Source organism: Vulpes vulpes, chromosome 8 (assembly GCF_048418805.1).
Source record: "Vulpes vulpes isolate BD-2025 chromosome 8, VulVul3, whole genome shotgun sequence".
NCBI lineage: Eukaryota > Metazoa > Chordata > Mammalia > Carnivora > Canidae > Vulpes > Vulpes vulpes.
In genome coordinates, this window is record NC_132787.1 from 84,400,184 (window position 1) to 84,427,063 (window position 26,880).

Consider the following 26,880-nt stretch of genomic DNA (forward strand, 5'->3'; position numbering starts at 1 on the left):
GCTATTTTATTTGGGCCAACGAAGGCACATCTCCTTCAGGAAGAGCTATATCTTGGAGATAATGTTCCTCCAGTTTGCCATTCTAGCCACACAAGCAATTAACAGGACTAAGCTGAAAGATGTTTTCCCAGGCTTATGGGCTTAAGGCCAGCATGTAAAAGGCTCTGGATCTCACTACCCAGTATCACTTAGTTCAGGTTAGAAGTTACAGACTGGGGTCAGCAGACACCTGCATGCCCCTGTTCCCTGGACATGCTTTAAAGAGGCCTGTTGTAGCCATAGCACACCTGGGTCTAAACTCCAGAAGGGGCACTTAGCCCCTGCTAGTCTCCATTTTTATAGGTCAAAAGTGAGAACAGACTTTTAAGTGGAAGATAAACAATCTGAACTTCCCTTCCTAAAAGGTTCCTACTATTTAGGGAAATGCTGAAAATGCACTTTTTTTTTTTCCTGCCCAGAGGCTGTAGGTAGCAAAGAAAAGGAAAGAGAAATTCAACCTAGCTTTTGAAGATCTCGCCCTAACTGACCTCCTCATAAGTTCGTGCTTTTTTTTTTTTTTTTTTTTTTCATTTTCCTTTCAGATGCCTTCAGACCAGCTCTCCTTGATCCCCACAGAGTTGCCTCAGCACACCTTTGCATACAGGCTACTGCTTCCTCACCATCTCTTCTGCAATATCCTTCTGACCCTCTCTGGAATGTCTTCATTTCCTCTTTCTTAATCCATGACCCTGCCCCTTCTTAAAACCCTTCCTTAAAACTTCAGATCAAATTAACACTTGTTCCTCTAAATTGTAAAGTGTGGACTTTGAAAGGGTCTTTGAAGTATAAATGTCATCTGGTTAGTCCTCATCCTGAAAGTGGCATTTTGTATGAATCTCCAGGGAAGGCAAAGACATTCCTTCTGGGTGATAGGAGAAGGAAACTGAAAGAGATTTTGAGTTGATAAATGGCGCACATCATTGTTATTCTTTGCAAAGTCTGCAGAACTCAGAGTTTAAAATTATTCATAGAGAAAAACAAATTGCAAATGTTTTATTTTCCAAGTATTACATCAAGTTAAAAATTTTTGTGAGGAGTGCGGTCAACATATGATGCTGTCACTGTTACTATCTCTCAAAGATGGCAGCTCTATAACTCACTTTTGTATGAAGTGGATGAATTCATTTCTTGTGCATTCTGTGAGCATTCATTCTGTTTTCAGCCCAGGAAAATCCCAGAATGTGAGAAAGAGCTGGAAGGGACCTCAGGAATCATCTCACACCCCTGCTCCTATTACTCTCATGTAAAAATCAGACAAATCACTTGTGTCACAAGTAAAATAGTTGTGCACCTTCTCATTCACTGCCATGTAACAGGTGAAAAAATAAACATGTTGATACTTATATTGAGCCTACACCATAGCGCACAGGCATGTTAAAACTGTGGGAATCATTTGGAGTTGAGAATTTTTTAAAAGTCAATAAAAGATCCCAAACACATTCCTCTTCCTAACCCAGTTCATTATTCTCAGGAAAAATTGTAGCAGATTATGAGGCAGAAGGCCTGACCATACCTGGTCACACCTGGCTATGTGGGGGAACTTGGCAGTTAATTACCTGTTACTGCACTCTGGTTTTTCTAGCGGTCAATTAGAGAAAATGGTACTTGTCCCCATAGAGCTAAGAGATCAAAAGGGATACACTTGTAAATTCCAATATGGTTTACAAACACAGTAACATTAGTTAACCGTGCTTGCTCTTTGGTGCAAGTAAAGATAAAGAGGTAAAGACAGCAATAACTGCATTTTTCCATGGATAAGGTGAACATTTTTCAATTCTATGAATAGCACATTTCACCAACGAGGATGAAAATGTTGGTTAATCTTTTCCACTGAGCTTGTATTAAACCCTTGCATATGAAGCTCTGCTACTACCCACTATCCATTCTTTTTTTTTTTTTTTTTTTTTTTTAATGATAGTCATACAGAGAGAAAGAGAGAGGCAGAGACACAGGCAGAGGGAGAAGCAGGCTCCATGCACCGGGAGCCTGATGTGGGATTCGATCCCGGGTCTCCAGGATCGCGCCCTGGGCCAAAGGCAGGCGCCAAACCGCTGCGCCACCCAGGGATCCCCCCACTATCCATTCTTAAACATCTTTCTGCTTGGTAGTATAAGTCAAGGTTGTGATACAGAAAAAGAATATTTCCTAACAGAAACAAGATTAATGTGTTTTTATTAAACTGTTTACTAACAATGGTCATTGTTACCTATATATTATGATATATTCTAAAATTTTGAAAACATCTCTCCTGTTAAAAAAATCTCAAGGAGGGTTTTAAAAAGGTCCATGATTATGACTAAGAGCTGCTGAATTGTGACAGTATTTAATCATTTCTTTCCCTTATTGTATCATTTATGCAGGTTATTTAAATCTTTTGGTAAAGTAAAAAAAAAAGTTTTATATACACTAATATATAAAATGTAATGACTATAACATATAAATGTAAATTTTTTTAAACTCTAAAGGTTATCCAGAAACAAAATCTGGCACTAAAGCATTGCTAAACCATGTTTAAATGGTTCTGTGTACCTTAGGACAAATGAACACCATGAAATGATGACTACTTTATCAAAATATAAGAAGAGAGGTACAGAGCTTGGACATTTCCCCTCATCCAACCCAACTGTAAATTATTTGCAAGTTTATCAATTTTTAAATACAAAATCCTGACTTTTTCTAAATAAATAATTTCTCTTTACTGAACAGATACCTTTATTGGCCCACCTTTACTTAATTATGGATTAATCTTTATTTTATTTATATGATACAAATTTAACTTTGCTTTATTGTTTACAATGTCTAATTGCAAGAATGAACTGAAAAAATATCAGAATACATCCTAGCCCTTATAAATGCCAAGCGGTTGTGATAGTGAAATTGGTGTCACTATTAATAAAGGACAATTTAAATTGCCTTCTGAGAAAATCCTTCTTATTCCCTTATAAAGTCTAGTTTGGTTTTGACAATAGATTGAGGAGACTTTAAGTATGTAGAAAGTAAGATTGAAAAAAATTAATTTTAAACCATTATAATTTTACATTACTCTGTTTGGAAAATTAAATTTCTTTTATTCCTGGGAATGTAACTAATTGACCAGACAGATTAAAAAGACTATGCTGAAACTGATGGCCATGCCTTGAGAAAATTGAAAATGTCTAAGGCAGAAAGCATACAATTTGCTAAATTAGGGAATGAAAAAAGAAATGGTTAAAATGGGATTTTAAAGGAGAAAGCAATAAACAATCTTTTACAAGGGAAGAAACTTGATCAAAAAGGGGACAGCATTTTTTAAATTAATTAAGGAACGATAGCTTTTACTGTCTTTTACCTGAAGGACGCAGTGATTAGCTCTGATTTCTGAATCCGCTGACCATAATCCGCTGATAACATTTTGAAAGAGCCAGCATGATCAATGGTTTCAGTCTTTACCTCCCTGACTACCATTTATAATGCTCAGAAATTAAGAAAAAAAAACTATATCCCCAACTTTTGATCTGTACCTAATTATGTTATATCTCCTGATACGAATTGGGCTTTGAGCACTATAACCTGATTCCAAAGTATCAGACCTACCTAGCTGCCAACAACACAGAGCCTGGACTGAAACAATGGAACTGGAGGCCTTCCCTGGGACTGTCCTATTCAAATACACTACTTAGAACTGCTGATTCCATTTTAAAATGTTTGGGAAATGCGATATTTTGTCAGAAAGTTAGGTTATATTCTAATACAGATGGGGAGGAATGGCTTGGCTTTGTACTAGTTGTTGATCGTAACGAAGTCATTTTCCTTCTCTGGGTTTAGTTTTCTATTCTGTAAACCAGATATGGTGAAAATCATCCAATAGCTTACAAAAATGCCAAATAAAGGCAATGAAAAAAACTCCACAGTACAGCGGAGGAGTATTCAGGACACAGCTAGGAGGAAACCTGATTTGTTTGTTTCGACACCTGATTCCACTGAAGTCTCAAATTCAGCTGTTCTCATTGTATCTCAGATTCTGTGACAGAAAGTAAGTAACACACCTGATTCCTTCCTAAATGCAGGAAAAGTGAAAACTTGGAAATTCGTTGCACATCCTACCTCAGGCTGTTCCTCAGATATAGAGATCAAGTTTTAAACCCAAGGTCTAAGTACTAACCCCATTTGATTCTTGGAGCCAATACAAAGTGGCAGAGAAATGTGAATGTTCTGCTGGTGTGTTTCTGTAGGAAACAAATTCCTGAGTCAGAGTTAAGGGCACTATCCTTTATCATAGCAGTAATCACACTAGAAATATTGTGATCCTCTCTGTATAGAGCTCCTATATCATGAGAGCCCCGAAAGTAGGATAATACTATTAAACAGAAATCTCAAATCTGTTGATGGCTACAGCCTGGTTCATGGCATTTCTAGTGAGGCAAAGGGTTTGACTAGTGGCCTTATGCTCTGTTTCTCCTGTCTCCCCATAAAAATCTCTATTCTCCCCATGTATTTCTCCATTTCTTTCCATATATCTCTCTATTTTTCCAAAGCCTCATAAGTATATAGGTAGTTCCCACCAATGTTCTTAGCTTTGAGGAAGGTGTCTCCTTATCTAGTACACCACAGTTTTCTAAAAGTATTTTTGCTGTTGAACATTCATTGAGCATTTAATTATTTAATTGAATTTCTACATAAGAATTTTATTGGGGACTTCCGCAGTTTGACTAAATATATTCTGTAGAATAACACAGCATCATGGAAAAAACAATTCCTATATTAAAAGTATATTTTGGCCTTTATTCTCAGTCCCTTTAAAACTTTTTTTAAAGCATTTTTTGCTTGAATGGCTCTTTTGTAATTGTCCATTACCTAAAGAGTCAAAAAAAGAAAGACTGCAGTCTTGGGAATATATAAAGAAGGAATTAAATTTGTATAATTAGAAAGCATATTGTAGCTTTCCCATCAGAATAGATCAAAACTCTCATTTTCCTGTCATTTTTGCCCAGCCAGCACACAGTTACTATGCCTACCTATTGTCACCAGACTAAAGCTTGTGCTATTATCTACATCATCAAGGAGAAGTCAAGTGCTGTTGTTGATGAAGCATGCCATTCCTCGCCCTTTTATGCTTTATGCTCACAGTGACATATTTAACTCAGATACCACAGGTATGTTTGCCAAAAAGCCCTCTAGCAACGATAATGTTAGGTTAAGGGAATTGAATAGAAAGACTAGGAGCAGTCAGTCATTTAGCAAACTCTTAGGTACATTTACCTAAAAGAATAGTCAATCCAAAAAGTAGATGCAACAAATATAGCACATTCACATATATGCTAGGACAAATAATAAATAGGAATGCTTGGTGACAACATATGGATCTCTATTATGATACTTTAGAGTTCTATAAAAGTTGTTGGTATGTTACAGTTAAAGTCCACATTGCTCTATTTCTCCAGTGAAGAAATGATAAATGCAAGGTATGATAAAACACTGCATTAAGCAATAAAGGGCAGCTCAAAATGGTTCAAACTTGAAAATAAACCCTGCAAAGAAAGGTGAGCTATCAAGTAGTCTTCATTTTCCTGAAGATTTTGTATAACACAAGTGTTTCAAGAAAACCAACCAACGAAATAAGTAAAAACTCTACCAGTGGAAAACAAGAGGTAGAGAAGAGGCTTAGTTGAGAAAAACAACTGAGATTGGTTGAAAAAGATATGACAAAGTAATAGAATGCATAAAGCCTCCTCATTTGCCTTGTACCCCCATAAACATAGTCATTTCCAAAACACCTCATCGGCATTCCATCCAACATCGACACCTCTGATCAACATGCCTTTCTGGTTTACAGATGCTTTGTTGTCTACTTTTTCTCCTTGAGATCCAACCTTGGAGTATCCAAACTTAAGAGCAGGTACTGAGCCTAATTTTCTTTCAGACAACAAAACCTGACTAAATTATTAAACTTTTCTGGGTCCACATCAAAATATCTCTGAGCTAGAGGAGTCCCTCATCTCTATAGATTCTGATATGAATGCATGTTTAAGCTTTGGTCTAAATTGCTAATGAGAGGGAAAGCACTACTGAAAACAAGGCAATGCCTTTTAAAACCTTCTATTTCCTGTAGTTCAAGCCATATGTCCTTCCAATTAACGGACTTAAGAAAATAAATTCTTTCCCTTGATACCTAATTCACAGGAAAGCCACTTGAACCTCTATATGTATTGTGTACATGAGACGTTTTCTCTAGAATTTATCAGTGCAGAACCAGCTCGCTGTGGCTAGCTCATTCTTCTCTCTATATATAAAGAAGTGTTCAGGAATAATAATAGGAATTATTACAGTTATGATGACCAAACACCTCCATGTTCCAGGTATTGTACTCTGTAATCGTTTTTACCTCAATGGGATTTTCTTATTTTTTCCATGTAAGTCAGTTAGTGATTATACACAATTTCCACTAATCCATCCCTCACAGGTTTTGGCTTCTGATCCTCACACAACTGGATTTCTTTCTCTTCCTATGTATTATTATTCTCCCTTATGAATGAATGACAAAGGTAGTCTATTGCAGGGAAAGATTTTGCTGATGCCTGGTGGTTCCTTTTTTTCACTACATACTCTCACATCTCTTTAATTTTCTAGTGAGTGTCGTCTGATTAACAGTTATTGTTTGTAATTACTCAGCTAGTGTCACAGAGGTGGGCTTTCATCTTTATTTGGGAAGAAACAGGAGGGGGGCAATGTGTTTTGCTACATCAGTTTGTGGGGGGTACTGTGCTTCCAATTCCACACAGAAAACCAACTGGCCTCAGGGGGTAAGCAGACCAATTCCTCTAAACTTCTTCTGGGAAAAAATAGAAAGTTTAGGAGTGCGCACTGCCTTTTCTTGTTTCCTACATTTTTTCACTGCTCCCAGCTGTCCCTAGAAACATTTCTTGGGGTTTGTAAATTAGAAACTCATTTTTCCTTTTCTGTGTAGAGGGAAAAAAAAAGTTCTTCCCTACTATGTCTTTTTTTTCACCTGAGTATCTCCTTTACTACTCACACAGGATACTTCATTTCTGATACTCTCTTTACCTAATGTGTGGAGGTTTTTCTCCACACCAAGTAATTCTCGGACACCTATGAGGTGTCCAAGGACTCAACTCAGTTCTGACACTATCTACCTGGAGATAGCATCAGAACCTCCAGGTAAGGGCTCAGTCCTCCACAAGACTGGACTCCTCACACACACACAAATTTCAGAGGCCAGTCCCACACCCAGTTTATCACTTGTGCTTCTGAACAATCAGCTTAGATTGGAGGTTCCAATGACCGCTCCTGTGTTTGACTAATTTGTTAGAGCAGCTCACAAAACTCAGGGTAACAGTTATTTAAATTTACCAGCTTATTAAAGGATATAACAAAGCATGCAGATGAATAGTCAGACAAAGAGGTAACATAGAGCAAGGTTTGGGAGGGTCTGAAGGTCAGGAACTTCTGGCCCTGTGAAGTCGGGGTGCATTACCCTCTCGGTATGGATGTATTCAACCAGCTTGGGAGCTCTGTGAATCCTGTATTATGGGGATATTATGGAAGCCTCCTTACATAAATGTGATCAATTATTAATTCCTTTCCAGCCTCTCTCCCCGCTCTGAAAGATAGGGAATGAAGATGAAAATTCCAAGCTTCTAATCATGGCTTATACTCTCTAGTGACCAGCACTCATCCAGGAGCCATTCAGAAGCCAACCTAGAGTCATCACATTAGATTAAAAGATATTCCTGGTTCTCTTATCACTTAGGAACTTACAAGGTTTATATGAGCTTTTATCAGGGATAGAGTCAGAAACAAATAGAACAAGAGATGTTCCCTGTGTTTTTATCACTTAGGAAATCACAAGGATTTTATAGGAGCTCTGTGACAGAAACTGAGGTCAGAGACCCATGTATATTTTTTTATTATTTCACAGGGCTATGCAAATGATTTACTAATTTCAAGAGGCAACAGGCAGGTGAAAAAATAGGATTTATAGAACACAGACTTGGGCTTAATTCCTGGGTCAATCCCTACCAGTTTTGTGACATTGACAGCTTATTAACCACATTAAGCACTTGATCTCTCATCTATAAAATGGAGATTTTGATACATACCCTGCAAGGTATTAAAAAATACAATGAAATGACCTAAGTACATAATACAATTCTTGGAACATAAAAGATTTTCAAAAATATGTTTAGTTCCCTATTCCCACTAATCATTTTATACATGATGCTTACAGTTTGTATGCTTCATCATCATGCAGTACAAGAATATCTCAGATACCTTCAGTACTCTCACTGGGCTAAGTTAGATTATTTTGTTCATAATATGCCTGGAATTCTTTTCACATATGTAAAGATTTTAGAGTTGGCTGCTAACATGCTGTTAATGCTAGATCATAACTTTAAACTACTTAAAGAGAGAGTTTATGGACATGAAAGGAAAACTCAACTCATGGCAGGGCAATGGCAGAAGGTACCTGGAGGCTCAAAAACTCTGTGACAGCTTCCCCAACCCCCACCAAGCTGGGCAGCGAAGGCCTAATTCATCCATGCTTTGGGTCAGCTCTGGCACTAAGTATCCATGAAAAGGGACAGATACCAATGAGCAAAACCATCAATTGAATGTGAAGTCTCATGTTTCAGAACACAGACTGTTTTTAAGGCTTTGTTAGAAGGATGCTTCCTTAAATTTATGAAATGGCAAGAGAATTTGCTGCTTCTTAGCTTACTTAGTAAGAGTGTCCAAAATTTCTCTCCCTTAAACAACTATGAAGAATTTGTTGTTCTACTCTGTAGGTAAGAGAATTAGTAGCAAGCTGAGTGATTTAGATTCGAATGTAGAAAATTCAAGATTCAATTGTCAATCATAGTATTTGTTGAAACGCCAGCTGTTGCGAGATGGAAATGCTTAGAACTCTGTCTGTGACAGTGAACGCACTCCTAATATCACCAATGCTTTCTCTATCCTTCTCTTTCCTTCCCATCCTTCTCCTTTCCTTCTTTCCCTCAAACATGAGAGGAAACCATTGAGCAGATTCTGGAACATGGCAATAGTTCATGACCACCACTCCTCTCTTTCCCCTTCAGCAGCATGGCTAGAGTCTTCATTCTCCCCACTTTCTTTTTTGTGCCTTCGTATTTTTTTCTGATACAGAAGGAACATAAATAAGAGTTTGCTTGACCCAGGAGAGAAATGCTCTGATTCTTACCATCCAGGGAGATTCCAAGAGATGTCCAGAAGAGAAGAGCTGCTTGATGCTACTAGATAGATGAGGCCATAGATAGCCTCAGAATTGCCAGAGTATAGTGAAGAGAACTTAGGGAGGTCCTGTGACCCCCATACCTGCTATTTATGCCTTCTGACCCTCTTCCTTTGAGTGAGGCCAGGGAGTATGACTTGCTTCTGGCCATTGATAGAGCAAAGGTGATGGAATGTCACTTTCATAATAACATAAGATTAAAACTAACATCTTGTTAAGAGACTCTTTGCCTTGCTGGCTGTGAAGAAGCAAGGGGCCATGTCTAAAGGCCTACTTTCAGTTGCTACAAGTAGCCTCCAAGATGACAGTCAGTAAAACTGTCCAACAGTCACAAGGACATGAATGCTATTAACAACCAAGTAAGCTTGGAAGTGGCTCCTTTTCTAGCTGAGCCTTGGCTTAGATTACAGCCCTGGCTGACAAATTGTGAGACTGGTAAACCCAAATAATGGGGCAAAACTCCTGATTTATGGAAAAATTGACATAATAAACATGTGTTGTTGTTTTAAGCCACAAATTTGTAGCAACCCTGCAGCAATATAATATAGAGAACACAAATAGGAGGAAGTACTAAGACAGGGAGAAGAGACAAAAACGTCAGCTACAACTGGCTACCGAGAAGTAAGTAGGACCGAAGATATTTTGCAGGCAGTGATCCCTTGCAAGGCTCTGAAATGGAGTTTAGTGTGCAGGAAGTTCATTAGGAAGCACCCTTGGGATCAACACCTGTAGAAGGGAGGCAGAAGAACCAGTTAGTACAGAGGGAGAGATGGATTTGGGACACGGGAATAATCAACCAACCTGAGACACACTGGAACTGGAAAGGCCTTTCAGAGTTACCATTCACTAGATGAGATGTCTGAGGCTTTATATCACCACAGTGAATTGTCACTGAATATGTGCAGCCCTAGGAAGGTCATAACCTTGAGTAATGTGGTATCATGTGAAAGCTATCTTCTGTAATCTCAGCAAGTGAGGCTACATGCCCTTCATTAAAGAGAGATCTGGGGCTGGCATCACCATATCCATTACAGATGTGCAACTGGATAGACTAGACTGATGACCAAAGCATAGGTTACTCCGTACCTTGCCAGAACCACAGAAGCTCCCTGTAAATCTGACACTGCTTTGAGAGTGGAGTGATCTCAAATTGATCGTTAACTGTCACCAAGTTAGAATACAAAAATCAAAATAAAAACCAGATTGAGTTATAGAAAAATTGTCATATTCTCTGTTGTAAGAACTATTATAATTATACCAAGAACATAAGAATAGAGGTATGTTTCAAGTAGAAAAACCAAGGAAGATTTCATATATGAGAAGAAACTGATGGTACTCTAAAAAAAATAGAGATTGAAAAAAAAATCTAATGAACAGACTAGTGCAACTGTACAGGCAGGGTTAGGGGGATAAATAAGGGATGGTGAAGCATTCTGGGGCCAACAAGAGCATGATGTCCCTACCTTTCTTAGATTGTTAGGGTCAAGGTCAGGGAAACGTAACTGTAACTCAAACAAAGGGAGGGAACTTGTGGTTTTAGACAGAGGATCATAGACAATGCCAAAACAAAACTCTTTATCTTTCCCTTAGCAGTCTCAGATCTGCCAATACCTCCCACTGGCTAACCCAGTGGGAAGCCAGAGGGCAGGATCCCTGAGTGGCTCAGTGGTTTGGCGCTTGCCTTCAGCCCAGGGCATGATCCTGGAGACCCGCGATCGAGTCCCACGTCCGGCTCCCTGCGAGGAGCCTGCTTCTCTCTCTTCCTGTGTCTCTGCCTCTCTCTCTCTCTCTCTGTGTGTGTGTATTTTATTCATTTTCATGAATATTCATATTCATGAATAAATGAATAAAATCTTTAAAAAAAAGAAGAAGAAGCAGCCAGAGGGAAAGGAGTCCAGGAGATGCAGCCCAAAGTAGTTAGCCACCCAGCTCATTGAGCAGCAGAAAAGGTAGATCTGGGAGTGCTAGAAAATTCCATCATGGGTGGGAAGTGAAGGTGAAAACCTTAAACTAAGGAAATAGGATGAATAAGGGAGAGAAATGGAAAATTCCAAAACCTGTTTAAACAACACTCAGTAGTCCAATGTGTTCAGAGTATAAGCACCCTGAGATGGTAGTTTGAGATGGAACAGACTTGGTTCAGAAAGGAAGAATGGAGAAGGGATTGAAAGTATTCTGTCCAGAGGTTCTCATCAGGAAATTCAGCAGATCCTGGTTTTCCAGTAGACCCTGGCAAAATAGGAGCATTGATTCTGTGTTATAATCCAACAGTTTTATCCCCTGTATTTACTTTAAGGAGTCAGACTGGAGAATGTGTTTATGGGCTGGTGGTTTTTCTGGCTATGTAATAGTGAGTCATGTTATAACAAGTTTGTATTTATTTTCATCTGGCTACACCCATCAAGGTCTAGTTACTCAGTTGCTTCATTTTTTTCATTAGAGAACAGCCTGCTAAGATCCTTAATCATTGCTCTTGATCACTCTGATTTTCCCTCAGTGTTGAGGGACTGAAGAAGCCCTGTTAAATGGAATATGCCAGGTGCATTCACATCATTGTCACGTGGGAAAAATCTCTTGTGTGGTGTAAAATCACACAGGCATGTGTTGCAGCTAATTAATTGGATGACAACCAATCTCTCAAGTCTTTTCCAACATTATTGCTTTCCCGGCTTTTCACACCCATCATGTCAACACATGTTTCCCCAGTCTGTTAGCTTATCCTTTTGCTAGCAATCTAACACTAATTTACCAACAGATTGTTTAACCTTTCTTCATTCTTTTTGGTTGTTTTGCCTTCTTTGATATTTGTAACATCTCTTGGGGAAATATCTCCTTGGAATTCTATTGACATATAACTTCCTCCATCATCTGGAAGAATTTACCATTGCACAGCAAGTTACATTTTAAAATGGTTATATTTTTCTCCAGAAACATGCCATTTCATTTTTTTATAGTTTCCTCTCTTCAAGTTGGGAAATTACCTATATTGAGCAATTATTTGGTGCCAAGCACTCTACCAAACATAATGCTATGTGATTTCATTTGTTAAATTGCTCCTCATGATGACAGCATCTTATCACTCCTTTTCATGCAACATATGGTTCAAAGTGATCACATAATTTGTACATCACATAACCAAAATGTTTCAGAGCTAGGTTTAGAGACTCAAGTCTCCTTGACACCAGAAACTATAACCTTTCCCTGTGCTCAAAGTACAAAGCCCTCCACCATTCTCCTTTGTTCTCGACAGGTGGCCAATATGGTTATTCTTAGAAAAATATAAAATCATATGAGCCACTAACTTTTCAATGTGGCTGAATTAGTGTTAACTCTTCCAAAAGTATTTACATTTTAGGAGAAGTATTATGAAGAGAATTCCAAGAAATGACTCTAAGAATGGTTTTCAGGATTGCAATTGGCTGTAGCAGTTACTTTTGGATAAAGAAGTCTTTGGCAGCATTCAAAATTTAGTAGGCAGCTCTCTCAATCTCCCCTATAAGGCTAATTTGTTTCATCAGTAAGAGTTGACAAAGACTGATCATTTTGTTTTACACAGCAAGGTAACATTTTTACCTTCCTGAACAGGATATCATTCAGCTCTCAATTTTTCACCATTGTATTGATTGAATGCTGAAATTCAGTGCTGTGACCTACCAGCAGCAGCAGCAGCAGCAGCCACAGTCCCATCTCCTTATACACACAGCAACATTTAACTTGAGAGGTTCTATATTGTAAAAATGCTTGGTTGTCTTCATGGAACCTTCAGAGGCTCAAGATTAAGACTGTGATTATTAGCATCTTTGGCCTGGAAGAAACTCCCATTTACTGTAGAGATTTCTTTTCATATACCTCTAGCCAGGAACATCTCTAAATTGGATAATGGTGCCTCATTGACCCTTTAGGTAATACTGTCCATCTGAAGATGTCTTTGGAGGGGACATATTTATTGGGAATCCCTTAGAAATTTCTTTTTCTTTTGAGCTTCAGAACTTAAGTGATCCACTATGAAAGGGGAAAAAAAAAAGGCTCTCCATAGTGGATTCAAGGGAGAGTAGCTATCCATAATCAATCCATGAGACCAGCAGCCTATTCTATCTTGATCATTGGTTTCAACATCAACAATAGTAGAAAAGTGCTCAGTACATAGAAGGTGATGAAAATATATGAGCTAGATAAATGAATTCTTAACATCTGTTGACTCTACTAGGATATATGAGATACTTTGCTAAAGGTTAAGGATGTGCATATCAAATAAGACAGCCTAACTGTTAAAACAGAGCTCATAGCTTAAAAGGGAAATACATAACTGAGTGAAGTACAAGGTTTATATACATTAAGCATTCTAACAAACTTCATACTCTAAACACAATATGCATATTATAAAGCATATAAGGTCAGACTCTATCCATTAGTTGGCAACTGCTATGTGAAAGCATAGGCTTCATTTTCTATGAAAAAGAAATCAACAACAGAAGAGTGGAAAAAGATGAGGAAGAGAACTTTAGAAAGCACTGAGTAAACTTATTATTTAAAAAAAAAAAAAAAACCTCTGCGTTCTGTTCGGTCTGCTATATTTAAACAAATTTGTTTGGAGTGTAACACACACACATACACACACACACACACACACAAAACAGCAAGGGAAAATTACAATTGTACACTCTATGAATGATCAATCATAAAAAGAACAAAGCCAAGGACGCTTGGGTGGCTCAGGGGTTGAGCATCTGCCTTCCACTCAGGGTGTGATCCCAGAGTCCTGGGATCAAGTCCCACATCAGGCTCCCTGCATGGAGCCTGCTTCCCCCTCTGCCTGTGTCTCTGCCTCTCTCTGTGTGTGTCTCTCATGAATAAATAAATGAAGTCTTAAAAAAAAAATCAAAGAACAAAGCCATGTAACCATCACCCAGGTTAAGAATTAGAATATGACAAGCCCTGCAGAAGCACCCACTAATTCCTCCATCAGTGTACACTCACTCTTTCTCAAAGGTAACAATTACCCTCACTGTGAATTAGTTGTACCTCTTTTTGATCTTTATAGAAAGGACTTATGATCATGTACCCCTTTTTACCTGGCTTATTTTTTCCAACATTTTTTTTTTGGTATATTTGTTCATGTTGTTGCATTTATTGTTTTTGTTCCATACTATTCCAATGCATGAATATCCTATAATTTAGTTTTATTCTTCACTTGAAGAAGCATCTTTTTCCACTATTTTGGTTAATGCTATTATGAACATCCTCATATATATCTTTTGGTGCATGAATGTGTGAAGTTTGTGTGTATATATGAGTGCATATATATGAAATATACTTAATAGTAAAAATGTTGGGTATTTAAATTTGTTTATCTACCTATGATCTTTCCAAATTTAGTAGATAATAGCTAAGTTTTCCAAAATGTTTATAGCAACTGTCACTTTAAATAGCAATGCTTAAAACTTTCTCATTTTTTCTATTGGGTAGAAATTCTCTTTTATGTTACAGAATTATAAATAAAATATAAACTCCTTGTCAGTTATATGTGTAACAAATATATTCTCCATTTTGTGGTTTACATTTATATTATTTTAATGATGTTCTTTGATGAACAAAAGCTACTAATAGGAGTTATTTCAACTTATCTATCTTTTCTTCTATTATTAATGCCATATTGTTATTTATTGCATCATCCTTATGTTTTTGTGTTTAAGATGTGTTTTATACGAAGCACATTGGTATTTTTTCCACCAATATGCTTCATGATATTTCATAAGGATAAAATATAATCATTCTTATTATTATACTATTTAAATGGAGTTCCTAGCTCATTTATGTTAATGCAATTACCTATATAGATACATAGAACTTTCACGTTGTTTACTTCCTTTCTGTCTCATGTATTTTGTTTGTTTTTGTCTATTTTTGCCTCTTTGCTTTTTAAAGTAATTTTGTTGTTTTATTTTTTCCTTCCATTAACTCATTAGTTACACATTTCATTTAGTGCTTACCCTAGAGATTACTACTAATATCTATGACTTATTAACCTCTAATGAAATAATACTATTGACACTCTCTACATTATACGAGGAACTTTGACTCTATTAATTATTATCTTGATTCTATGTTCCTACTGTCAAGTAATTTGTCTTATTATAAGCCTTAAAGAGTTTATTACTACTTTATACAATCAATATTCTTTTATATACTTACCATTTCAATTGTTCTTCATTAACTCATAAATGTCTAAGCATTATTCATCTAAGATTATATTCATTCTATTTGAAAAATATCTTCTCTGTTCTTTAGTGCAGGCAGGACATTTAAAAAATCTTTTTTTTTTTTTCTTTTGATCTAACAAATGTCTTTATCCTAACCTGCATTTTTGGAAGGATAATTTTTCTTGGCATAGAATTTTTTATTCTGCAGTTATTATATTGCCATCTTTTCAAAATATCATTAAAATATAATAATTGTTTTTCCTCTGATTGCCATTGTTTCTGCTGAAAAGTCATCTGTCAACCTTATTGTTGTTTCTTTGAAGAAAATGTGTTGTTTTTTTCCCCAACTGTTTTTGAAATTTTATTTTAGCAGTTTTACTGTAATTATATTTAGGATTGTTGTTGCTGTTCCGCAATCTTTTTTTTTTTTTTTTAAGATTTTATTTATTTATTCAGGAGAGACACACCCACAGAGAGAGAGGGAGGGAGGGAGGGAGAAAAAGAGAGAGAGAGAGGCAGAGACACAGGCAGAGGGAGAAGCAGGCTCCATGCAGGGAGCCTGACATGGGACTTGATCCTGGGTCTCCAGGATCAGGCCCTGAGCTGAAGGCTGCGCTAAACCCCTGAGCCACCCGGGCTGCCTGCTGTTTCGCAATATTGCTGTTTTGAAATTTGTTGGTAACTATCTCTTCACTTCAACTCTACTCTCTCTTACTTTTTCATCATATACAAGGTATTTTCACTATAGTCCAAATATTATTTTGGGGGGGGCAGCCCCAGTGGCGCAGCGGTTTAGCGCCGCCTTCAGCCCAGGGCGTGATCCTGGAGACCCTGGATGGAGTCCCCCATTGGGCTCCCTGCATGGAGCCTACTTCTCCCTCTGCCTGTGTCTCTGCCTCTCATTCTCTCTCTGTGTCTCTCTGAATAAATAAATAAAATCTTAAAAATATATATATATTATTTTGGTAACTGTTTACTCTTTTTTTTCTAATCATGTTTTTAGCATTTATATATCTACCCCGTCTTCTGACCCACTAATTATCACCTTAGAAGTATCTAATATGATATCAATCCTATGCATTAGTTATTTGTTTCAGTTATTGTATTATTTAGTTCTTGATTGTTAATTTTTCTATTATCTGGCTTTCTAGGTGTCAGTTTCTATAGTCTTTTTAAAATTTCCAGTTTAGAACCAGGCAGGTGTTCAATTGTATGCTTGATTACTTTTGACTAAGTACTAACTAAGCATTATATATGAAATATTATAGAGCTATGTTAAGGCTCTCTAAGATATTATCTTCTAAGTGAAGAATTTTGTTTTCTCCCTGATATACAACTAAGTTAGAGAAAATCATCTCAATACAGAGACTACTAAGATTCAAAGTTTAGTTTCAGCCCATAAGTGAAATGAGGGTTACTACTCCTACTCTTCCTCAATAGGTCTTAAACCTCACTTTCTATTCTCCTAATCCTGTACATATATAGAAAGTTCTGGTCAGTTCTTCAGGTTCTTAACCATCTTCAGTCATCTCAAGGAAAGGAGTGGTACACTCTCTTCTTTCCCAGATATCTTCCAAACATATTCTCGTGATCTTAGTATCACTATAATTCCCTCCACAATTTATTTACATTCAATCCAGGTTTTCTAGTTGTTCTCAGTAGATCTGGTCTAAAACCCTCTATTCCACCGCTGCCAGAAGTGGAGTTCCATTGCCTTTGTTTTAGATTAATGAGAGGTTTACATTTATTTATTTTTGTTTTATATTTTTTGAGAGGTTTATATTTAAATCACCTTTTTTACTTGTATCATTGTGAATATGTAATTCACCTGTGGTATGGATGGCCTGGTCGAACCTGGGGTGGCTAAAATAGAAAATCTCAACTCTTAGTCACCAGAGCCCAGATTTATGAAGTACAATATGCAGCAAGTAACTACCATCAAAGAAGTTTCTCAGTAAGAGTATGCTATTATAAAATATCTGAATAGTACACAGCCCAAAAGTTATACTTCATTTGATCTATGCCAAAATTATTCATAAACTTATAAAGTTGCAAAAATTTTCCTGGTCAATCTTAGGAATTTCTCAGTATCAGATTCTTTCTAGGTCTTTTCAGAGCATATAGGCACTGGAGAAAGCCATGCCTTCAGTATGCTTGTGTGTTTGTAAAACAGCAAAAGGAAACAAAAACAGACATAGCAGGAAGTTAAATGGATTAAACATTTGCCAACAGAACTCATCTTTGAACAGATAACAAATAGAATTACACTTTCTATACTACTATAAATAAATAATAGCAACAACAAATAGTACAGTAATAACACACATTCACTGAGTGCTTCCTGTAAGCCAGAAACTCTAAGAACTTATGAATAATACCCCACATAATCTTCACAATGAGTTTATGAAAGAGCTGTTATTTATTTTACAAATAAAGGATGATGAAACCCAAATATTCCAAGTCCTTTGCCCAAAGTTATACAGCTCATGAACTGCAGGCCCATAAGACCCTAGAGCTATGTTCCAAACTGCTATGCTCTAGAGTCTATTTTAATAAAGCAACAAGGCCACCAGAAGGTCATGTGGCAAATCATGAGACATTAGACAATGGAGACACAGAGCAGAAGAGTATTTGGATCAAATCCAGATTTTCACGGTCTTAGTGTCTCTTAATTAGAGCCAGACTTCCCAGTAACTGCCTCTTACAGGCATATCACTTCTGTGTATGTGTTTGTGTGTATGTTTACCACTGATAAAGTGTTCATAGGTCATTTACTTGTACAAATTCAGTTACTTTTCAGATAATAATTTTGTAGTTAAATATAGTGCTGTTTGATGCAGACTATTTTTTCTGGTTCTACAGTTTATTAATAGGCAATCTTAGTTGAGTTATTTAACTTTTTCAATAAAAGTTAGTTTCCTCAGCTAAAACTATGAAGAGGAGAATACTATTATTTCATGGATGTGATTATACTAAGATAAATCTTTCTATATCTGGCATATTGCAGGTACTCAATTCATATTCTGGGTATTGTTTTGCTTTTGAAACACATAGTTAAATTAATACCCCCATATAAATTAAGAAAGACATGGACTTTATGGACGCCACCTGTCTGTTTCCATTTCTTAGGTTCAAGACAAGTACCCAAGGCTGGGTACTTATGTAAATGATGGGGGGAGGTAGGACAGGCTGGTTGCTCAACTGAAACAGCAGAGCCATGGGAGGAAGCACTTAAACAGTGTGGGAATCCAAAGTTTTAGCTAAGAAAATAATGTTAAGCACTTAGACCAAAGATCGCATACTGAATTTTGAAATGAGAAAAAAAAAATTAGATCAGAAACTAAAGAACTGATATTAGAATGGGCTGTCAATCATGATAGCAATTGAAGCTGTTAAGAACTTGAAGTATGATCAAAAATATAATGTATATGTTTCTGTTTATTTGGCTCCAGGGAAATGAAATGAGGACAAGGCCTGGGAACCTCTACAAAGCAATTGTAAAGAACTTTATACCGAGACTGGGTAACCAGTGTTAAGCACTACCCCTTCCTGAGAGCTGTGAAATAGTGTCTATTTTTTTTATTAATATACAGGTCATCAGCATTATTCTGTCTTTCCAAATTCCATGGTATTTTCCTTGTGAGATAACAACAATCTACACCCTTTCCTGAATATTGGAAATCATCTATATAGTTCTGTTTGACATAAGTAATCTGAATTTTAAATGTCTTATTTTTAAAATGAGTTAGGAATTTAATTAATACAATGTTCTACTTTAAAACACTCCTAGATATATGCTGAAATGTTTTGGAGATGTTCCCAATGACTTTCTCCCTGTAATACAGAACACACTAAACATCAGGATTCATGCCCTATAACTTCTTCAACAGGATTTCAACACCAGGGAGAGTTGTGTATTTCAGTAACTGTGTTCATGTTACTTTGGCATTTTATTTTTTAGAAGCATGCTTTGGCTAGGAATGTAAACCCAACTGCTAATGTCTTAACCCAATTAGGTTTATTAATAAGGCATGTGACTTAATAACCAGCCATTAATAAAAGGAATCTAAAATAAGCAATATTTCCAATAAGAACAACAAAACTCTAGTGAAGTGTCTAAACATTCTATGTGAGAGCATTTTTCACGGGATGGACCTTTTGGTTTGCCCCTTTGTTTGGCATCTCTCCTTCTCACTAATGCTCTAATGTGCTCCACAGTTGTCTTTAGGAGCCTTAGCTAACATTTTATTTTTAGCTATTTTTTACACTGGATTGTTTTCAGTCAAGCTGGTTTGTTTTCAGTCAAACCAAAATATTCATGGTTTTCTGAAACCTTCTCAGTTCCTCTGCAGATACTTATTATCTATGTAAGCAACTGCTATGCTTCTTATTTGTCCATTTGACTTTTTGTTCCAATTAAGAGAATTTTGAAGTAGATCCGGCTATAGTTTTAACCCTAGTAAATATTCATGGTCTTGGCAAGATGTAGGCAATTTTTGGTATTCCATTCATAGTATAATGGGTCACTTCTTTGGATGCCTTAGCTTTTCTATAATCTGACAGGAAAAAATAATGGCTGTCAGGCAAGAATGATTTCTTATAACCAATACATATAATAAAAAGTGACATAAACCGATATAATGTAATCTATCTTGTATTTATTTTTTTTCTCATTGCTGTAAAGCCTCTATAATGAATGCCTGAACATGTAATATGTGTAATTTCCATTATAATGTATTGGCACCATATTATAGGTGACATTTTTAAAAAATAGTTTCTCTGCTTTTAGTTTGTGTTCAGTTCAAATAGTAAAAAGTCATTCCTTGCTGTTTACTGCCATAGAGAGTTAAAGCAAGCGAAACATGTCATAAAAGATGTATACAATGTAAGCCTAGCTGTATATCATCATTGTGTCATTTGGTTTTCATGTTTAAGCCATTTACATGGATTACCAGGAACAAATTTTAAAATGATGAAAACACTTGGAATATGGTACATGATTCACAATACATCTTTTGTGACCTAAACAAAAATTTTCTAATAGAAAAAAAAGGTTGACTTACAATATTAAGAAATAGTGTATGCTTTTATTTCTAGAATAAACTATTTTGTACTTAAATCTAACATATATTGACTTACTATCATGTGAATGTCAAAGCTGGGGTTCTATTTTTAATTTGCCAGACTATAGGCTTACATTTTGAGATGTTATATGTATTTAATATATTTTAGCTCATGTACATTGCTCCTCTTATTAATAATATTGGAATAACCCCCAGGATGTGGTTTCTGTGAGATGATTGTGCAACACTGGATAACAAGGGTTAGATACGATGCTATTCATGAGTTCTCATCTGGTCTTTAGTCCTTTTCAATGCAAACCTAGCAGCCTTTAGCAAGATTCATTTCTGGCAATTTCCCAGAAGATCTCTCCCTATACCTCTGACTTCACATTATAGACTTGCTGCTCTGGGCTGTCTTCCTAATTCTTATTCTCTCTGGCTTCCAGTTATTCTATTAGGCAGTTGATTTGGGATTTTATAACACTCCTTATCTTTGATACCATCATATTCTTGTATTTCTATATCCTCCCTAGGAAATATTTCCTAAATGTCTACCAAGACTTTTAATGTCAGTCATGTTCTTCCAGTGTCTTACCGCTTAGACTAACTGCTGGCTAGAAAAAAAATGACTTAGCTATTTGACACTTAGAGCCATGCTACACAAAATATATGATTTCATAAGCTACAATCACCTAGGTATCCTTGAACAATGTTTTCATAGTCATTATACAGTGTAGGCTGGCTGTCTATGCCTACCTGTAGGGTCAGAATGTACCCATATGGGTTGCCATGGAGAGGAGAAAGACAACCAGCACAAAGGATATGGTGATTACTAATAAATGAAGGGTCATAACTAATAAATTTATGTCCAGAATTAATGTTCCAGATGGAAAGACCTAAGATTTAGAAATAAGGATTGCTTAGCAGGACCTACTAAAATAGGCTTCAAACCTGGAGGCTTTGAAGCTTAGAATCATGAACAGCAAGTGGGTAAGTATGTCCAATGAGGGAGTGAATCAAGTGTGAAAGGAAGCATGGGGTAAAGAAAGCAGATTCAGCCACATGCCTACAAATGGGGTAGCCCCTTTTGGGAAATTTATTTATAAGGCTCTAAAGGGCATGGGTAAGCTATATTTTTATAGAAGCAAAGATAAATCAAACCTTTGTTAAGCCTTTTCACAAGCTATACATCAGAACAACTAGGTACATGTCTCCTATCAGCTCTTTATCAGTATGCACAGGCCAGTTACTTAACGTCTTTAAGTTTTCATTTCCTCCTGGGTAATTGGAAACAACAAAATTTTTCCTATGTTCCTTGCAATACCATTGTGAGGATCAAATAAAACAACAGAAGTCTAGGGCTTTGGGAGGGATCAAGAGGTTTTGTAAATATAAGCCACTATCATTACTCAAGCAAGATTATGACATCAAGAATTCCTTTTTGAGTTTACCCACCTTTGGAAGATATTGAGAGGCTGATACATGACTCTGCAGAATACAGCAATAACTTCTGAGAAATGTAAAGACCAACCTCAGGAAACAAAATCATTACTGTTCATTTACCTTTGCCAGTGTGGACAGAAAATCAATAAAGCTATGCATATAAAAGCCAAGTATCCTGCTAATACTCCCAAGCAATGAGGAAATTTGGTTGAACAAATGACTATGTATGTCTTTTTCTTGTTCACAGTCCAATAATTAAGTTTTACTTTGATATTATGCAATATAGGTATATATATTATATAATATATATGTAATATAAGTATATATAAGTATGTATATTATATAATATAAGTATATATAATCTATATACAAATTATGTTAAATGCATTTAAATTTATCTTTTTTTAAATGATTTTGTTTATTCATGAGAGACACAGAAGGGGAGAGAGAGAGAGAGAGAGAGAGAGGCAGAGACATAGGCAGAGGGAGAAGCATGCTCCAGGCAGGAAGCCCAATGTGGGACTTGATCTTGGGACTCCAGGATCATGCCCTGGGCCGAAGGCAGGCACCAAACCGCTGAGCCACCCAGGCGTCCCGTAAATTTATCTTTCAAATATTATCTGTCATATTTATATACAAAGTTTGGGTGTTATTTCATAAAACATAGATCTTTTAAAAATATTTTTACTAACATTTATATATATATCAATAGAGTTTGAAAAAATTTTCAAACCCCTTAATATTTTCAAGTGCATTTAAGATCCCAGTGTTGGGAATTCCCTGGGTGGCTCAGTGGTTTGGCATCTGCCTTTGGCCCAGGGCATGACCCTGGAGTCCCGGGATCAAGTCCCACATCAGGCTTCCTGCATGGAGCCTGCTCCTCCTCTCTGTGTCTCTGCCTCTCTCTCTGTGTGTCTCTCATGAATAAATAAATAAAAACTTTAAAAAAATCCAAGTATTATTTTTGGTATAGATGTGCAATATATCTTCAGTTGATATCAGCGTGTGGAGATATGTGTATGTATTAAGAAGTTTTAATTCAAGAGTGCTTCAGCGCTTCATCTCCAGAGAGAAACAAAGTACATCAGCCCTTTCTTAGTTTCTTAATCTAAAAAACAGAGATAATAATTGTTTACCTTTAAAGAATGAAAATCTCCGGTATGTTGTGGGTTAGAATAACTCATATCTTAGAAGACCTGAAACACCTGAGATCATGCCTAAGTCTACCCCTGTTAAGGAACTTCCTGAAAGATAGAGTGGAGGTTTCATTTTTGTCTGTCCTAAGGTCTTGGTCTCAATGAGGAGGGATAAACAAGTTTGGGCCATATCTGAAATATACTTGGGGGAGCAGTGGGGCCCTGATGACAATCTAGGAGAATCAGTTTAGATAGTAGGTATGATTTGGAACCTTGTCTGAACAGGGGAGCAGGTGAAGCCGATTGTGAGTCAATAGGCAGGGCCAAGCGCTGACATGGACAATATGATGTAAGAACTTTTTAGCTTTTCACTTGTGTCTCTCTATGTAGTCAATAGTATTAGTTCCTCTTTCTCACTTGCTAATTTTCCACTTATGTATTACCAAACCTTTGTCTTTAACTATACATTGTTGAAAGATTACTCCTCTACTCTGCGTTAGGAAACTACATTCCCTGTGTCCAGCTGTGTTTGTGAATACTGACTGTCAAGTGCCACTTGGAACTGATGAATACATTTACTGACTTTTCTTTAAACCACTGCTACTTTAATAGTATCTTTGAGGTTTTGCCAGAATGTCTCAAACCATGTGTCTACTTTTTGGACAACAGAAATCTATATAATATTACTTGTCTGACAGCTGATTCTTCGTATACAAAACTGAAAAATGAGCCCTTTAAATATGCCACAAGATGCACTTCATTAATTTTATTTTATTGATTTTTAATCATTTTGTCTTTTTCATCTTTTTTGAAAATTTGGCTCCTCACAGCTAGCAGAGAAATAAAAGTAATAAGCATTCTTACTCACTAAAAACAAAATAATAGGCGTTTTTTAAGCATTAAAACTTGAGACAGTGACAGAAGTAATGATTAAAGGGATGTGTGTGTATGAGTGTGTGTATGTGTGTGTGATATTCCTAGAAATCTAGTTGGAGATTGTTAGAAGATTAGAAATTAAAGGAGGAATCGTTAGCATTATGTTTTACTGCAAATAGCTCTTTTCCAATATAGGTTTTTTTACCAGGCAATTTGGTTAGAGAGACTGTCCTATAGAGGTTAAATGCCCTTTTAAGTGAGAAAGAACTATCAGATAATCAAAATTAGTTGCTTCTCACTAAAATTACCTTGAAATTGCCATGGTTTTTGCCCAAATTGGTTCTTTTTTTCATTCCCAAAATGTCTCATTTTAGGCATGTTATTTAGCCTCTCTGGGTTACATTGTCCTGAAAATAGGATATTAAGATTATCTAAGAGGACTAGATAATTTCTAATAACCTCTGTAGCTCTAAAATGTTACATTCTTTTACTGTTTATTAACCATATTTTTACTGTATTGTTAATGTATGTAATAGATAGTCACATGCACTCACACACACAGTGAGAAGGGATAGTGAGCTTGCCAAGAATCAGTCCAATGAGGTAGGCATCAATGAGACTCACTTCCTGCTGAGCTTCTATTAACTGCTTCTAATTATTTTACTCTTCTGTTAACTTGAACTTGTTTTTCCCTTTATCTTTCTCTAGTGACTATATAAACTTGTATATAATTCTCAGATTTTCAGTTTCATTATTCTTTATCTTTCATTAAAACAGTGAACATGAATAGTGTGAACTATAAAAGACATTCACTTAGGACAGTATCTTTTTCTCAAATATTTAGCATATAAAATAGTGATAGAGTTTATTTTTGTTCAAATTAATTTATTCTAAAATGACATTCCTATGATTTTGTTTGGCAGGATAAAACATTAATTATGATTTTGGACACTCTTACTTCAAATAGGATCTTGAGCCACAGTCTAGGTCAGAGGCAAAAAACAAAAAACAAAAAACAAACAAACAAAAAACCTAGAAAAAAGGAAAAAAAATATAGCACCCTTGCTGTCAGCACTTGATTTTTAGAAACAGTGAGAAAACACAGAGCAGGGGGTAGTTGGGACTGGGAAGGCAATAATCTGTCACTTCCTAGCTGAAAGGTGACCCTTTTAATGACGTATTTGTTAACTTAAGTGACAGAGGCCATGGAGCCAAATCTGGTTGTAATGACATATTAGGCAGACTAATGGTCCACCTGGCTCCTTGCCCCTTGCTCCTTTTAAACCTGGCAGATGTGACTACTAAACCACTCTTTATTCTCAACCTCTACCCCATACATTGAAAAAATCTACTTGGGAAGCAGAGAATATTAAAAGCTTTACTGAAGTATTTATCCAATTTAGCGTCAAGTCAAACTTACTGTATTCTTGGTCTTGTAGTTGTTAGGTTCCTACTTTCTTGCCTCAGCAGCCCATTCTTAGAGCCTACCTCCATTTCTAAGATTTTGACGTTATTAGTGAATTTCATTGATAAGACCTCCTGGTGCCCATTTTTTTTTCCTGTATGTGCCTCTTTCCTGTTTAGATATATGTGCACATACCTCCACTAATTCTTTCCCTTTTGTACACGTTATGCCTGTCAACTCAGAATTTACTACATCCTCAGCCCATGCCCGGATTGACAAGCCTGCATTGACTTTAGCTTATGATACTTCATTCATCCGTGTTCCTCTCTAGTCTCTAAAGAATTTTGGCTGTATTTATATCCCCAGAGTTCCAAATGACCCAACATCTCTGATAGGTCCCTGATTGGCTGATTCTTTCAACACTAAAGGAAGCTAGCTATGTTACCAAAAAGTTGGACACTTGCAAGATATTAAAAAGGGATAAATAAATAAATAAATAAATAAATAAATAAAATGGGTAAAGAAACAGTAATCTCTCTTGAACACTGGAAGTTTCCAAGAGCTGATATTCTCAGGATCTCCCTTATTTTCTCCGTTGTCCCTTTCCTCTTCCATGATCTTTATGAACAGTCATGTCCTGATTTTCTTTGCTGATTTCAATGACTCCAACTCTTCTACTTACTCACTATATGCTTAGACATGTTTCTCAAACTCTCTGTGCTTCATGAGCTATAAAATACAATAAAATTCATTTCTGCCTTGTAAGGTTTCTATGAGAGTTCAATAAATGAATTCAGGTAAAGTGTTTAGAAAGGTGCCTGGAACACGGCAATGCCTGGTGAGTGTTCAGCTGTTAATACAGGAGGGAGGCATACTTGCTTTTGCCATAGTAAAATATTTGGGTTTCAAATTCATTGAAACTCTTGGACAAATTGTCTCTAATCATTAAGACAAGTCCCTCATTTAAATCTATTGTAATGTGGAAGCTCATAAAGACTAGATTTACATAGTTCAGTTTCAGAGTGGTATCACAATTAAAGAAACAGAATGGTTTAACCTCCCAAAGAGGTGGACAAGCCAATAGAGAATACCTAAAACAATGTGTTAAATGCACATTTTAAAATATTTTATGCTAATGCCTAGGCTGGAAGGAACACAAAAGAAAATCTTTGAACTCTAGAAATGACTAGAAAGTCTGAATTCAGAGAGGTAAGTAGGCCTTGAGTGCCATATTTGTCCATTTGTATTTGCTGATCCCCAGTGTTTCAAAGCTTGGGTCTTGATAGGTGTCACAGGAGATAGGAATAAAGCCAGTGTCCTTGAAAGGTGGGAATCACAAAAAGGGATATAAATGTATAACTTATAAAAAAAATTCCTCACTGGCAGTCTAACCCTGCTACTAATTTTCATGAAAAATACAAAATACAAAAGAATACTAATTACTATAAAGCTATTTATTTAAAGTAACTAA